Below are 15851 nucleotides of genomic sequence, written 5' to 3' on the forward strand. Positions count from 1 at the left end.
TCCACAGCGCATCACAATCGCACCCCGTTCATGAGAACCGTTGCGGGTGTGTATGTTAAGTTAACAACACCCTGAAAAAGGACCGCAAAACGCGGTGCGATGTGCAGAATTGGAGCATATACAGTGGGGCAAAAAAGTATTTAGTCACCACCAATTGTACAAGTTCTCCCACTTACAAAGATGAGAGAGGCCTGTAATTGGCATCATAGGGAGACCTCAACTATGAGAGACAAAATGAGAAAACAAATCCAGACAATCACATTGGCTGATCTGGAAAGAATTTATTTGCAAATTATGGTGGAAAATAAGTATTTGGTCAATATGAAAAGTTCATCTCAATACTTTGTTATATATCCTTTGTTGGCAATGACAGAGGTCAGACGTTTCCTGTAAGTCTTCACAAGGTTGGCACACACTGTTGCTGGTATGTTGGCCCATCCTCCATGCAGATCTCCTCTAGAGCAGTGATGTTTTGGGGCTTTCGCTGGGCAACACGGACTTTCAACTCCCTCCAAAGGTTTTCTATGGGGTTGAGATCTGGAGACAGGCTAGGCCACTCCAGGACCTTGAAATGCTTCTTACGAAGCCACTCCTTCGTTGCCCTGGGCGGTATGTTTGGGATCATTGTCATGTTGGAAGACCCAGCCACGTTTCATCTTCAATGCCCTTGCTGATGGAAGGAGGTTTGCACTCAAAATCTCACGATACATGGCCCCATTCATTCTGTCCTGTACATGGATCAGTCGTTCTGGTCCCTTTGCGGAAAAACAGCCCCAATGCATGATGTTGCCACCCCCATGCTTCACAGTAGGTATGGTGTTCTTTGGATGCAACTCAGCATTCTCTCTCCTCCAAACACGATGAGTTGTGTTTCTACCAAACAGTTCTATTTTGGTTTCATCTGACCATATGACATTCTCCCAATCCTCTTCTGGATCATCCAAATGCTCTCTAGCAAACTTCAGACGGGCCCGGACATGTACTGGCTTAAGCAGGGGGACACGTCTGGCTCTGCAGGATCTGAGTCCCTGGCGACGTAGTTTGTTACTGATGGTAGCCTTTGTTACCTTGGTCCCAGCTCTCTGCAGGTCATTCACTAGGTCCCCCCGTGTGGTCCTGGGATTTTTGCTCACCGTTCTTGTGATCATTTTGACCCCACAGGGTGAGATCTTGCGTGGAGCCCCAGATCGAGGGAGATTATCAGTGGTCTTGTATGTCTTCCATTTTCTAATTATTGCTCCCACAGTTGATTTGTTCACACCAAGCTGCTTGCCTATTGCAGATTCAGTCTTCCCAGCCTGGTGCAGGTCTACAATATTGTTTCTGGTATCCTTCGACAGCTCTTTGGTCTTCACCATAGTGGAGTTTGGAGTGTGACTGTTTGAGGTTGTGGACAGGTGTCTTTTATACTGATAACAAGTTCAAACAGGTGCCATTGATACAGGTAATGAGTGCAGGACAGAGGAGCCTCTTAAAGAAGAAGGTACAGGTCTGTGAGAGCCAGAAATCTTGCTTGTTTGTAGGTGACCAAATACTTATTTTCCACCATAATTTGCAAATAAATTCTTTCCAGATCAGCCAATGTGATTGTCTGGATTTGTTTTCTCATTTTGTCTCTCATAGTTGAGGTCTCCCTATGATGCCAATTACAGGCCTCTCTCATCTTTGTAAGTGGGAGAACTTGCACAATTGGTGGCTGACTAAATACTTTTTTGCCCCACTTTAGGTGTGAATAACCATGCGGTCCGATTCTAGTGCGACAAAAAATAACGGTCCTGCACAGTTTTTGGTGCAGTGCGATTAGAGCCTTACAAAATGTACGACTCCGATCGCACCGCACACAAATCGCATGTGATTGTTACAGGAATGCGGTGCGAATCACATGCGATAAGCCGCACCACACAAGTGTGAACCCGACTAAATCCCATTCAGCAATTATAAGTTTTCCGAAAACAGAAGACCCATAGAATAAAAAGATGGTAGTTGCAATTTTTTTTTTAACAATATTAGCAGAACAGTTTATCAAATCTACATTTTCAGTAAAACATAAATTCTCTGTAAAATGAAAAAGAATGTGTCAAGATGTAAAATTGCATCGCATCATCAAACTGGGGCAGCATAGTGGCTATAGGGCTAGCACTTCCGCCTGGCAGTACTCGGGTCGTTGGTTTGAATGCCAACTACAGCACCACCTGCCTGGAGTTTGCATGTTCTCCCTGTGCCTGCGTGGATAAATGGAGCCAAATAAAGGGCAATCTTAGAAGAAAACCTGTTAGAGTCTGCAGAAGACCTGAGACCGGGGCGGAGGTTCACCTTCCAGCAGGACAACGACCCGAAACATCCAGCCAGACCTACAATGGAATGGTTCAGATCAAAGCATCTTCATGTGTTGGAATGGCCCAGTCACAGTCCAGACCTAAATCCAATGGAGAATCTGTGGCCAGACCTGAAAATTGCTGTTCCCAGACGCTCTCCATCCAATCTGACAGAGCTTGATGGATTCTGCAAAGAAGAATGGGCAGAAATGTCCCTCTCTAGATGTGCAAAGAGACATCCCCAAAAAGACTTGCAGCTGGAATTGCAGCCAAAGGGGGTCCTACAAAGTATTGACTCCGGGGGGCTGAATACAAATGCCGCCACACTTTTCACAGATTTATTGGTCACAAATGTTGGAACCATTTCTCATTTTCCTTCCACTTCACAGTTATGTGCCACTTTGTGTCGGTCTATCACATCCAATCCCAATAAAATACATTGTAACATGACAACATGGGGGACATTTCCCGGGGGGAGGGGGGATACATTATAACATGACAACATGGAGGACATTGCAGGGGGGAGGGGGGATACATTGTAACATGACAACATGGAGGACATTGCAGGGGGAGGGGGGATACATTGTAACATGACAACATGGAGGACATTGCAGGGGGGAGGGGGGATACTTTGTAACATGACAACATGGAGGACATTGCAGGGGGGAGGGGGGATACATTGTAACATGACAACATGGAGGACATTGCAGGGGGGAGGGGGGATACATTGTAACATGACAACTTGGAGGACATTGCAGGGGGGAGGGGGGATACATTGTAACATGACAACATGGAGGACATTGCAGGGGAAGGGGGGGATACATTGTAACATGACAACATGGGGGACATTTCAGGGGGGGATACATTGTAACATGACAACTTGGGGGACATTTCAGGGGGGATACATTGTAACATGACAACATGAGGGACATTGCGGGGGGGGGATACATTGTAACATGACAACTTGGGGGACATTGCAGGGGGGGATACATTGTAACATGACAACTTGGGGGACATTTCCCAGGGGAGGGGGGATACATTGTAACATGACAACATGGGGGACATTGCAGGGGGAGGGGGATACATTGTAACATGACAACATGGAGGACATTGCAGGGGGAGGGGGATACATTGTAACATGACAACATGGAGGACATTGCAGGGGGAGGGGGGATACATTGTAACATGACAACATGGAGGACATTTCATGGGGGGGGAATACATTGTAACATGACAACATGGGGGACATTTCAGGCGGGGATACATTGTAGCATGACAACATGGGGGACATTGCAGGGGGAGGGGGGGATACATTGTAACATGACAACATGGGGGACATTGCAGGGGGAGGGGGGATACATTGTAACATGACAACATGGGGGACATTTCCCAGGGGAGGGGGGATACATTGTAACATGACAACATGGAGGACATTTCAGGGGGGAGGGGGGATACATTGTAACATGACAACTTGGGGGACATTTCAGGGGGGAGGGGGGATACATTGTAACATGACAACATGGAGGACATTGCAGGGGGAGGGGGGATACATTGTAACATGACAACATGGAGGACATTGCAGGGGAAGGGGGGGATACATTGTAACATGACAACATGGGGGACATTTCAGGGGGGGGATACATTGTAACATGACAACTTGGGGGACATTTCAGGGGGGATACATTGTAACATGACAACATGAGGGACATTTCAGGGGGGGATACATTGTAACATGACAACATGGGGGACATTTCATGGGGGGGGAATACATTGTAACATGACAACATGGGGGACATTTCAGGGGGGGGATACATTGTAACATGACAACATGGGGGACATTGCAGGGGGAGGGGGGGATACATTGTAACATGACAACATGGGGGACATTGCAGGGGGAGGGGGGATACATTGTAACATGACAACATGGGGGACATTGCAGGGGGAGGGGGGGATACATTGTAACATGACAACATGGGGGACATTGCAGGGGGAGGGGGGATACATTGTAACATGACAACATGGAGGACATTTCAGGGGGGAGGGGGGATACATTGCAACATGACAACATGGGGGACATTTCAGGGAGGAGGGGGGGTACATTGTAACATGACAACATGGGGGACACTTCAGGGAGAAGGGGGGGATACATTGTAACATGACAACATGGGGGACATTTCAGGGGGGAGGGGGGATACATTGTAACATGACAACATGGGGGACATTGCAGGGGGGAGGGGGGGATACATTGTAACATGACAACATGGGGGACATTGCAGGAGGAGGGGGGGATACATTGTAACATGACAACATGTGGGACATTGCAGGAGGAGGGGGGGATACATTGTAACATGACAACATGGGGGACATTGCAGTAGGAGGGGGGGATACATTGTAACATGACAACATGGGGGACATTGCAGGGGGAGGGGGGATACATTGTAACATGACAACATGGAGGACATTGCAGGGGGGAGGGGGGATACATTGTAACATGACAACATGGAAGACATTGCAGGGGAAGGGGGGGGGGATACATTGTAACATGACAACATGGGGGACATTTCAGGGGGGGGATACATTGTAACATGACAACTTGGGGGACATTTCAGGGGGGATACATTGTAACATGACAACATGAGGGACATTGCAGGGGGGGATACATTGTAACATGACAACTTGGGGGACATTGCAGGGGGGGATACATTGTAACATGACAACTTGGGGGACATTTCCCAGGGGAGGGGGGATACATTGTAACATGACAACATGGAGGACATTGCAGGGGGAGGGGGGATACATTGTAACATGACAACATGGAGGACATTTCATGGGGGGGGAATACATTGTAACATGACAACATGGGGGACATTTCAGGTGGGGATACATTGTAATATGACAACATGGGGGACATTGCAGGGGGAGGGGGGGATACATTGTAACATGACAACATGGGGGACATTGCAGGGGGAGGGGGGATACATTGTAACATGACAACATGGGGGACATTGCAGGGGGAGGGGGGGATACATTGTAACATGACAACATGGGGGACATTGCAGGGGGAGGGGGGGATACATTGTAACATGACAACATGGGGGACATTGCAGGGGGAGGGGGGGATACATTGTAACATGACAACATGGAGGACATTTCAGGGGGGAGGGGGGATACATTGCAACATGACAACATGGGGGACATTTCAGGGAGGAGGGGGGATACATTGTAACATGACAACATGGGGGACATTTCAGGGAGAAGGGGGGGATACATTGTAACATGACAACATAGGGGACATTTCAGGGGGGAGGGGGGATACATTGTAACATGACAACATGGGGGACATTGCAGGGGGAGGGGGGGATACATTGTAACATGACAACATGGGGGACATTGCAGGAGGAGGGGGGGATACATTGTAACATGACAACATGGGGGACATTGCAGGGGGAGGGGGGATACATTGTAACATGACAACATGGGGGACATTGCAGGGGGAGGGGGGGATACATTGTAACATGACAACATGGGGGACATTGCAGGAGGAGGGGGGGATACATTGTAACATGACAACATGGGGGACATTGCAGGGGGAGGGGGGATACATTGTAACATGACAACATGGGGGACATTGCAGGGGGAGGGGGGGATACATTGTAACATGACAACATGGGGGACATTGCAGGAGGAGGGGGGGATACATTGTAACATGACAACATGGGGGACATTTCGAGGGGTAGGAAGACTTTTTCTAGGCACTGTATGTAGTGTGTAGTATAGGGAAGGAAATGGTAATGTGTCGGCTGCAGCCCACACGGAGGTTGATGTTGGAATACGGTACAGAGCAGAACTCACAGACAAATCTTCATTCTGCAACATCTCATCATCCACCTTCAGCTGACCCCACATTGTATAATGATCCGAGATGACATGATTCAGGGTACAAGGATGCCATTATGGCCACTCCTAGATCATCTTCTCAGGAAGAATGCAGCAATTCACATTTCTCTGCAGATTTGTCACATGGTCCAGATTCAGAACAGAAACCAGGGCAGCTTTTCTAGCGTAGTCACACTAATAAAACAGGCAAAAGAACAGAGCAGCAAAGCGCTGGATCAGTAAAAAGTGCCAATGTATATTCACAATTAAAAACCAAACTTACATGTAGGCAAAGGTAAACCAACATTGAGGTGGAGGGGAGAAGCAGCTGCTATACAGCATCAGGGATCAGCGAGGGACTGATGGTGGAAAGCCAGGCCCACCAAAGACCATGACGTAACGGGGTCCAACATGACCTCCTTCGGACGCTCGCTCATCTTTGCCTGTGTTTGGAGTCATCCTATTCCTGGTCTTCTCTCTTTTTTCTTATTTATTATTATACAGGAGTTCTATAGTTCCAACAGTTTACAAAATGAAGGCAGACATGACAGTTACAATACAATTTGGTACAAGAGGAACCAGAGGCCCTGGATCATTGGAGCTTACAATCTAGGAGGAAGGGTTGAGTAATACAAAAGGTAATAGCTGTGGGGGGGTGAGCTGATGGAGGAAATAAAAGGCAGTTTAGTAGTTAGAAGCAGGATAGACTTCTTTAACCACTTGCCAACCGCAGATAGCCGAATTCTGGGAGGGCGTCATAACGTCCTCCCAGAACGCGTTCTCCTGCACGCCCCCAGCGATCTCCGTGATCAGCTGTGTCCTACAGACACAGCTAATCACGTGATATGGTAAAAGGTCAATCACAGCGGCCTTTTACCACGTGATCAGCCGTGTCCAATGACACAATGATCACTGGGAAATGCAACTGCTGGTTATTGGCTGCACTTTCTTCATGCTGTCACAGGGTGAGGAAAGTACTGCCGAGAACCGGCAGTTTTCAGAGGAGGGATCGGCACCGATCATCAGGGCACTGATGATAAGTGCCCTGATGATCGGTGCCCAGCAGAGCCACCCACCAGTGCCGTCCACAAGTGCTCAGCAGTGCCGCTCACAAGTGCCCAGCAATGCCACCCACTTGTGCCCATCGGTGCCACCCATCAGTGCAGCCCAGCAGTGCCACCAATCAGTGCCCAGCAGTGCTGCCATCAGTGCCGACTATCAGTGTCCATCATCATTGCCACCTATTTGTGTAGCCTATCAGTGTCCATCAGTGCCGCCTATCAGTGCCCATCAGTGCCACCTATTAGTGCCCATCAGTGCTGCCCATCAGTGCCGCCTATCAGTGCTCATCAGTGCCACCTATAAGTGCCCATCAATGCTGCCCATCAGTGCCGCCTATCAGTGCTCATCAGTGCAACCTATCAGTGCCCATCAGTGCTGCCTATCAGTGCCTATCAGTGCCGCCTATCAGTGCCCATCAGTGCCACCTATCAGTGCTGCCCATCAGTACCGCCTATCAGTGCTCACCAGTGCCACCTATAAGTGCCCATCAATGCTGCCCATCAGTGCCGCCTATCAGTGCTCATCAGTGCAACCTATCAGTGCCCATCAGTGCTGCCTATCAGTACCTATCAGTGCTGCCTATCAGTGCGGCCTCATCAACGCACATCAGTGAAGGAGAAAAAATTACCTGTTTGCAAAATTTTATAATAGAAACAAAGAAAAACTTTTTTTGCTTTTTTTTGTTTATAGCGCAAAAAATAAAACACCCAGCGGTGACTAAATACCACCAAAAGAAAGCTCTATGTGTGAAAAAAATGATAAAAATTTCATATGGGTACAGTGCTGCATGACCGCACAATTGTCATTCAAAGTGAGACAGCGCTGAAAGCTGACAATTGGCCTGGTAAGGTAGGGGGTATAAGTGCCCGGTAGGCGAGGGGTTAAAGAGAAGGGTTTTCAGGAATTGTCTAAAGCTGGATAGATTAGGAGATAGTTGGACAGATAGGGGTAGGGAGTTCCGTAGGATGGGAGAAGCACAGGATAAATCCTGGAGGAGAGCATGGGAGGAGGCGACATGGGAACTAGAGAGCAGAAGGTCTTGGAAGGATCGAAGAGAGCGGTTTGACTGATATTTTGAGACCAGGTTGGTGGTGTAACCGGGGGGCAGAGTTGTGGATGGCTTTGTGGAGGGCGCCGGAACCGGTGGGAAATTTGAAAATTTAAAAAAATTTCATTTTTTTCTAAACTAATTTTACATAGTATAACATTCCTGTTTCAAACCATTTCACATACATTTTGTCCCGAGTGCTTTGTCCGGCGCCCTGCCTGCATTTTTACTGTTCTTTCTGCCTGGAAACTGAGAAATGTCCATGGCGTCCAAAAAGTGTCCCTTTAGGTCAAAATCGTTTTTAGACCGGCTAGAGAACAGCGATAGTAAATCAGAACCACTTGCAGAATTGAGTGATAATGATTCGTGGGGGAAATTCCTCATCAGACACTGAAAACGATTCTGCAACTTTGCTCAGCGATGTGCGAACTTGGCGCTATATTTCACATTTCAGTGTTTTTGGTTTGATTATATTATTGAATTAAATGTATTATTATATATTTTTTATGTTATTTATTAAATTATAATTAATGATTTCGTGTTTCAAATTTTATCCTCCCCGGGATGTTTACTAGACTCTTGTTCGGACAGATTTCAGTGAGTTATTCCAAAAAATTACAGGCCTACAATAAAAAAAATACATATTTCCATGAAAAATAATGTACCGCTTTCAGCACCAAAAATCTGAAATAATCAGACCGCCAGGGAGGTTAAGGACCATTTACATCTATGCAGGGACTTACAATTCATGGGGCCTCCCGGGCAATAGGGGATCATGGGACCACTGTGTCCTTGCCCACACTCAAAGCACACCCAAAAAAGCGTATAAAAAAGGTACCAGGGGCATCTCATGGGGCTCCCTAGTGACCCTGGGCCCTCAGGCAGTGCCCGAGTGCTTGAATGGTCAGTCCGCCCCTGTATCTATGTGTGTTCATCAGTGGTGCGTTGAAGCATTCGGCAGGTGCCAGGACACCAGAGCCCTTTAGCACCTTCCTTTGTGCAATGACATGCATTTTGACGTTTTTGTATTTAAAATTTGAACTAGGTTAGATTAACGGCCATTGGCCAAGGCCTGTTAACCACTTACCCTCCAGAGGATCCCCCCCCCCCCTTCCTGACCAGGCCATTTTTTTCATTACAGCGCTGCATTACTTTAACTGACAATTGCGCGGTCATGCAATGCTGCACCCAAATGAAATTTACGCCCTTTTTTTCCCCATAAATGAAGCTTTCTTTCGGTGGTATTTGATCGCCTGTGCATTTATTTTTTTGCGCTATAAACAGTCCGACAATTTTGAGAAAAAAAAAACAATATATTTTACTTTTTGGTATTAAACATGTCCAGTATAAAAATTGAAAAAAATCAAATTTCGTCATAAATTTAGGCTAAAATGTATTCTGCTCCATCTTTGCTAAAAAAAAAATCCCAATACGTGTAAATTAATTGGTTTATGTGAAAGTTATAGCGTTTACAAATGGCGGTATATATACTGGGATGTTTTTTTTTTTTCATTTTTACTAGTAATGGTGGCGATCAGTGACTTATAGCGGGACTGCGGAAGGCATTCTGACACTGGGGGGAACTGACTTGGTGTCACTAGGCACCAGGGGCGGACTGACAACTCATGGGGCCCCTGGGCAATAGGGGATCATGGGGCCCTGTGTCCTTGCCCAAATTCTAAAAGCCTACGAAAAAGGTACCAAGGGCATCTCATGGGGCCCCCTACTGACCCCGGGCCCTCAGGCAGTGCCCGAGTTTCCAAATGGTCAGTCCACCCCTGCTAGGCACATTGGGGTATGAAAAGTTAGCAGTGAGGGGGATGTTGTGTGGACTCCTTCCGCAAGCGGTCCGTCTTCCATAGCACCGTGAGCAGACTTGCACCACCAAGGTTCTCATGCTGCCCAGGGGTACGGGAAGGCAAGAGTTAAATGAGTGTGCACATGGAGCCCGCGTCCCATTCCCCCTACTGGGGAGAGGTATCGGAGAACGCTGGACAGGTGGATGTGGACAAGACTCTGCGTGTCCATCCTAATTGCAAGCTACAGTGAGAGGTGTACATTGACATGGGGACCCAAGAGTTAACTGGAGAACAGTTATTGTGCACGTGTACATAGTGCACGTTCCTCTCTCAAAGTAGAGGCCTGACTCAAGGTTGAGTAGCCCTCATACCTCATCCCAGGGCATTGATGGAGAAGGCACAGCGCAAAGGTACCCCATGTACGAGGCAGTGATCCTGTTACAGGTGCCTAGCATAGCTCAGAAGAACCCACCCGGGGTTAGTCTTCTCATGTGACCCACCAACCCAATGAGTTAATGGAGAACATGGAGGAACATCCACCATCACCTGCCTACCCCTTCCACACGCAGTAGGGCTGCATGTTTTTTGGATGAGTTAGATCCCTTCAGGCCAGGGGCGGACTGACCATTTGGAAACTCGGGCACTGCCCGAGGGCCCGGGGTCAGTAGGGGGCCCCATGAGATGCCCCTGGTACCTTTTTCATAGGTTTTTTTGAGTTTGGGCAAGGACACAGGGGTCCCATGATCCCCTATTGCCTGGGGGCCCCATGAGTTGTCAGTCCGCCCCTGCTTCAGGCGTATATGATTGTCTATGTCATCCCCCAAGTGTACAGTACATCTAGATAAGGCACAGCTGCTTGAAATTATTTTTAGTTACGGATGGTGGAGAACGTGACTTTTTTTCAGTCTTGGTGTGTGGGTTTCCCCCGTTATCGGTCTGGTCTAGTCTATCCTCTGTCATAATCGGAGGGGGTGGAGATATACAGTATGACACAGCAGATTTATTTCCCGTTGGATCTGTTTATAAAAGGTTTTGCTGGTAATCATTGCATCACACAGCTGCTTTTGCTTTCATCCCCGCTTAACCACATCGCCTCTGAAATTTTTTTCATTTTTTTGTACACGTAAAAATCTGCATTTTTGGCCATAAAATGACTTAAAACTCCCAGAACATTATATATTTTCCAAAAGCAGAGGCCTGTAGAATAAAAACGCAACTAATATCAAATGCATATTTTTAGGAAAAAATATAATTAAATGAATTTTAGCGCAAATACACACAATATAATACATAATTGTTAACCACATGCCGCCCAGCCACTGTATAAATACGTTGGCAGGGTGGCTCGGCTGGGCAAAACCACGTTTTAAGACGTGTGTTTACAAAACAGGTAGGGGGGAAAGCGAGGCGCGCCGCCGCCCTACCTGTCCCGCCGATCACGGCTGCGGATGTCAGTCGCCGGATCACAGCCGGTCGTTACCGGCTATGTCCCGGCGATTAGCGGCAATCAGTGACAGAGAGCACAGCTGCAGTAGCTTTGCTTTCTGTCAGTTCCCTGACAGCTCCAGGACACGCTGACAAGGACAGAAGAGTTTCTCTCTCCCAATCAGCTGTCCCCGTGCAGTACACCCCCCGCCCCCTAGTAAAACACTCCCCTCACACAGTTAACCCTTTCAGTAAATAAAAAGGTTAACCCCTTCCTCCCCAGTGCCATTAGTAGAGTGTCAGTGTGTTTTTTTTGCACTGATCACTGTATTGGTGTCACTGGGGATGTCAGTGACCCCAAGTCAGTTCCTCCCAGTGTCAGAATGTCCGCCGCAGTCCCGCCATAAGTCGCTGATCGCCGCCATAAGTCGCTGATCGCCGCCATTATTAGTATAAAAAAAAATTAAAATCCCAGTATCTTTCCCGCCATTTGTAAAAGCTATAACTTTCACGTAAACCAATTAATTTACACGTATTGGGAGGTTTTTTTTAGCCAAGACGTCGCAGAATACATTTTGGCCAAAATTTATGACGAAATTTGATTTTTAAATTTTCTTTACTGGACATGTTTTATAGCAAAAAGTCCAAAATATTGTTTTTTTTCTCTCAAAATTGTCAACCTTTTTTTATTATAGCGCAAAAAATAAAAACCGCACAGGCGATCAAATACCACTGATAGAAAGCTCAATTTGTGGGGAAAAAAGTACATAAATTTCATTTATGTACCGTATTGCATGACCGCGCAATTGTCTGTTAAACTAGCACAGCGCTGTATAGAAAAAAAATGGCGTAAATTGCAGTATCTATACCATAGTTTGTAAACGCTATAACTTCCACACAAAGCAATCAATATACACTTATTGGGATTTTTTTTAACCAAAAACATGGAGCAGAATACATTTTGGCCTAAATTTATAACCAACTTTGAGTTTACTATATATTTTTTATAGCTGAAAGTAAAAAATATCGTTTTTCTTCAAAATTTTCAGTCTTTTTTTGTTTATAGCATGAAAAATAAAAAGCGCACAGGTGATCAAATACCACCGAAAGAAAGCTCTATTTGTGTGAAAAAAGGACGTAAATTTCGTTTGGGTGCAGCATTGCACGACCGCGCAATTATCAGTTGAATTAGTGCAGCGCCGAGTAGCAAAAAAGAGGCGTGGTCATTAAGGGGGGTAAATCCTCAGGAGGGCAAGTGGTTAATAAAATATAAAGATGGTGTTGCGTCGGGTAAACAGATGCCAATCATGTCAAGTCTTGTATGCAGGGGCAGACTGACAACTCAAGGGCCCCCCGGGCAATAGGGGATCATGGGGCCCCTGTGTCCTTGCCCAAACTCAAGAAAGCCTATGAAAAAGAAACCAGGGGCATCTCATGGGGCCCCCTACTGACCCTGGGCCCCCGGGCAGTGCCCGAGTTTCCAAATGGTCAGTCCGCCCCTGCTTGTGTGTGTGTCTGTGATATGGCAATAAGCTGTGGTGGCCGAAAATCTCTATAGGCAACGCTTTAATGGCCTTTCATTGCCCATCAGTATAGCGTTGAAGTGGAACTACGATGTATCTGTGCGCCACAAACCAAATATATAATGAAGTGTTGTTGCCTGGCGACCACTTCCTGTTATCTCACATATATATTATTATAGCCAAATTTACCACCCTAACTCCTCCCACAGTTTTTACACTACATAGACAGTAATATACCAAAACGTGCGGATTGTTCCCGATTGGTGCGCTATTACTTTGTGGAACGTTTCGCCGAATGGTTCACGAAATATCGCCGTTTTTGTGGTGAAATTTGTCCCATAGGAATGAATGGCGGAATGTTCAAAACTAGAGTGGGAGCTGAAAAATCAGGACATGATTTCTAAACTGCCATCACTCCCTCATTTTCAAGCCCACCCAGGGGCGGACTGACCATTTGGAAACTCGGGCACTGCCCGAGGGCCCGGGGTCAGTAGGGGACCCCATGAGATGCCCCTGGTACCTGTTTCATAGGCTTTTTTGAGTTTGGGCAAGGACACAGGGGCCCCATGATCCCCTATTGAAGGGGGGCCCCATGAGTTGTCAGTCCGCCCCTGAGCCCACCTACACAAATCTTATATCAAAACGTTCAGCCATCCCTGCTGCCACTAAAAATGTCCACGGCTAAGCCATAGTCCTGATAGTTTCAGTCCAACCTTTTCACAGTTACTCCAGCCACTCCAACCACACAACAGTTACTCCGCCCACTCCAGTTGTAGACTACCGGTGGAGGCAAGAACACTTCACACAATTTCCCCAGAAATTGTAGCTTTTCTAGTTCACTTCTCTCTAGCTCCCTGGTCTCCACCTGCCACGCCCGACTTCAGGACTTCTCCAGAGCTTCCCCCATCCTCTGGAACTCACTTCCCCAATCCTTCAGATTGTCCCCTACCCTCCTCACCTTTAGGCGCACCCTGAAAACCCATCTCTTCAGGGAAGCCTACCCCACCCTCACCTAACAGCCGATCCCCTCCACTCCTCCCACCACTCCATCCCCCACAGCCATCTCCTCCTGTACCACCATCCCCTCCCTCCTAGACTGTAAGCTCGAAAGGGCAGGGCCCCCTAACCCTCGTGTATTGTATTGTTTTGTTACTGTATTGTCTCATGTTCTGTCCCCCATTCTAATGTACTGCGCTGAGCAAACCCTTTGGCGCTATATAAATACTCTATATTAATAATAATAATATTCAAACGCAAATTCCCCCATCCATCCATATCTCCATATTTAATTTTGTTTAGAAATCACTTTGAAAACACCCCCCTCCCCCTAGCATTTCTGTCCGTGGTCATCCTGAGTAAAGACAGATGATTAATGTAGCATTTACTTCCTAGAATCCATCTACCCTTAGCTCAGGCATGCAGGCAGGAGGGTGTGCTTAGCTGAGAAAGCCCCCTTCTCCAGAAGACTCCTGGGATGTACTGTATGCCATCATTTTGGCCTAGTAATCAGGAAGTAGTTGAAGAAATGTAAAAATAAAAACAAGTACATATGATATACCGTACTTTTCGCTCCATAAGACGCACTTTTTTCCCCCCAAAAAAGGGGGGAAAATGTCAGTGCGTCTTATGGAGCGAATATAAAGCGGCCGGTCCGGTATTTCTGCGGCCACCATGTCAGAATACCGGGCCGGCCGCTCAGCTGTTCTCTCTTGCAGGGCCTTACCTGTTCCTCGCTGCATCGCTGTACAGTCTTCCCGTGCTGGCTTCTGTGACAGCCAGGTGCCCACTGCGCATGTGCTGCGCTTTGTGAATGATCCGGTGTCTTCTGGGACACATGACAGGTCCCAGAAAGCGCCGGGCCATTCACAAAGCGCAGCGCTTCTCGCACATGCGCAGTGGGCACCCGGCTGTCACAGAAGCCGGCCCGGGAAGAAGAGGGAAGGACGACTCCGCGGAAGTGGGAGCAGGTACCTGTCAAATTCAGGTACCCGCTCCCCCTCCCTCCCCAAAGGTCAGCAGTCTCTGGTCATTCCCTGCACTGTCTGCAGTCTCTGGTCATCCCCTGCACTGTCTACAGTCTCTGGTCATCCCCTGCACTGTCTACAGTCTCTGGTCATCCCCTGCACTGTCTACAGTCTCTGGTCATCCCCTGCACTGTCTGCAGTCTCTGGTCATCCCCTGCACTGTCTGCAGTCTCTGGTCATCCCCTGCACTGTCTACAGTCTCTGGTCATTCCCTGCACTGTGTCCGCAGTTTCTGGTCATTCCCTGCACTATGTCCGCAGTCTCTGGTCATCTCCTGTACTGTGTCCGCAGTCTCTGGTCATCTCCTGTACTATGTCCGCAGTCTCTGGTCATCTCCTGTACTATGTCTGCAGTCTCTGATCATCTCCTGTACTGTGTCCGCAGTCTCTGGTCATCTCCTGTACTGTGTCCGCAGTCTCTGGTCATCTCCTGTACTGTGTCCGCAGTCTCTGGTCATCTCCTGTACTGTGTCCGCAGTCTCTGGTCATCTCCTGTACTGTGTCCGCAGTCTCTGGTCATCTCCTGTACTGTGTCCGCAGTCTCTGGTCATCTCCTGTACTGTGTCCGCAGTCTCTGGTCATCTCCTGTACTGTGTCCGCAGTCTCTGGTCATCTCCTGTACTGTGTCCGCAGTCTCTGGTCATCTCCTGTACTGTGTCCGCAGTCTCTGGTCATCTCCTGTACTGTGTCCGCAGTCTCTGGTCATCTCCTGTACTGTGTCCGCAGTCTCTGGTCATCTCCTGTACTATGTCCGCAGTCTCTGGTCATCTCCTGTACTAT

This window comes from Staurois parvus, unplaced genomic scaffold (assembly GCF_062004578.1).
Source record: "Staurois parvus isolate SC_StPar_1 unplaced genomic scaffold, SC_StPar_1.0 ptg001621l, whole genome shotgun sequence".
NCBI lineage: Eukaryota > Metazoa > Chordata > Amphibia > Anura > Ranidae > Staurois > Staurois parvus.